Source organism: Austrofundulus limnaeus, unplaced genomic scaffold (assembly GCF_001266775.1).
Source record: "Austrofundulus limnaeus strain Quisiro unplaced genomic scaffold, Austrofundulus_limnaeus-1.0 Scaffold538, whole genome shotgun sequence".
NCBI classification, from domain to species: Eukaryota; Metazoa; Chordata; class Actinopteri; order Cyprinodontiformes; family Rivulidae; genus Austrofundulus; species Austrofundulus limnaeus.
This window is the reverse complement of record NW_013952940.1, coordinates 272,453-274,417: the sequence shown is the minus strand read 5'-3', so window position 1 is coordinate 274,417 and position 1,965 is coordinate 272,453. Positions and strand designations below refer to the sequence as shown.

At 39.2% G+C, this 1,965-nt stretch overlaps 1 protein-coding gene across 1 annotated transcript in view; it reads left to right on the top strand.

Moving 5' to 3' along the window:
* Positions 1-1,965, top strand: part of ttc3 (tetratricopeptide repeat domain 3) — a gene marked incomplete in the record, with an annotated part of 26,510 nt that overhangs the window by 5,507 nt on the left and 19,038 nt on the right.

Here is a 1,965-nt window from a genome sequence, read left to right as displayed (position 1 = left end):
AAATTAGGATTCAGACCAAATATTTATGTATTATTGTAACCAACAAGACAACTTAAGTCATATATATGGATTTAATTATGATATCAGAATGATCCAGGTGTCAATATGTAACTTTTAAAGCCGTCATTTTGACCAAATTTGACTTAGTCCTCATTTCGATATGATGGTTCACATATATGTTGATTTTTTTTTTCCCCCTATTCGTATTTAACTCAATGAAAAACAAACAGCAATGCAGATAGTTTCTTTATTTCACAAAATAAAAGTCAGACAATATACAACTACATTTAAAAAACAAACAACCACCTAAAAAACTACTTTAAAGTCCGAATGTAACCAGAGCAGCTCCGGGAGCAGCTCTCATAGCTGCTTCGACCTGGATAGCGGGGCAGCTGGTACCGATAGGTGTAGGAGAAGGTGGAGAAACGGTCCAGGAGCTCAGCTGGTCACTTGTCGAAGGTGATTCTGAACAGAAAACYAACGATTAGCCTCAAATACGGTCATAATTAATTACTAATTACAATAAATGTAAAGCATGACCAGTTTCATCTGTTCTCCCATGTTTGTCTTGTATGTCTTCTTGAATGGGTGTGTTTTAACTACCCCCTACCCCCTTAGCTGAATGTACAGCACCTTGTGAATTTATTTCTGTGAAAGGCGCTATATAAATAAAACTTTACTTTACTTTAAAGCTGGGTGTTCTTTTTTAGCCTGGCTTGTTCACTAGCGATATCAGCTAGCTGCTAACTAGTTAGCACTGGAAACGAACATGCACAAAGGACACATCGGTACAAACTTTATAAATAAAAGGTGCAGTTTGACAAGCAACACGTGTCCCATAAATTACGTTCAATATCTCACAAAATGCACGAAGCCCTCACCGTCTGCAGATGAAGTTTCTGAAGATACCAGTCTACAGTTAGCAGCTAACTAACTAACCGGTGGCTGTAAAGAGCTATCCCCTCCATTTACCCACTGCTTTGAGCCATTCCATCTGTTGTTGTGGTCCTTCACTGCTCTGAAATCTGGCTCAATATATTTTTAGTTTCTCCCAGCGCGCTGCCATCATTTGGAAAATCTCATCTTGCTCTTAAAAATCTTCGTCATCCAGGCAGCTCCACTGGCCAATCGTGACTGTTACACGCTTCAGCACCTCCACGCCCCAAACGGTGCTGGCCTCAGTACTAACTCGAGAGGAGGTCTGAAAAAGTGGTCCGAAAGTGGGCGGGAGCCACAGTGGAAATTCACAAAATGGGTGCGGAGTGGGATGGAGCCAAACCAAACTGCGTAGGAGGAAAAAGGGCTTCTGTGGTGTCCAGTCCTGGTCTTGGAGGACCTGCATGTTTTACAGGTTTTTCTAATCCATCCAGGGTTTATGCAGGAAATCTAAATTTTAGGCCTAAAAAAAGTCTTAAAACTGCCCAGATTTTCGTTCAAGGTCTTAAAATTTACTTTTGTCAAGTCTTAATTTTTTTATTGTTGATCATTCCTGAGAGGTGTTKKCTGCATAAATAAACAGAGTAAAGATCTATAATCAGAAACGTGATCTGTCTTCATGAACTGCTGTTTGCTACTGGTAAGGAAGTAAAGTTTGTTTATATAGCACCTTTCATAGACATAAAATCACAAAACGCTTCACGTAAAATAGAATAAAAACAAGAAAGTAAAATAATAAATTAAAACTTCACCACAGCATTACATTCATACAAGAATACAAGTAGTAAAAAAAATAACACTTAGCTAAAAGCCTGTTTGTAAAGGAAAGTTTTCAGATGTTTTTTAAAAGCATCAATAGAATCAAGGCTGTGTATAAGTTGGGGCTGTGCATTCCAGAGCTGAGGTGCAACTGCTTGGAAAGACTGATCCCTTCTGGATTTAAAATGTGTGCGGGATACCACCAACAACATCTGACCTGATGACCTCAAAACTGCGAGATGGTGTGTGAAGCTGGATCAAATCTGAGAT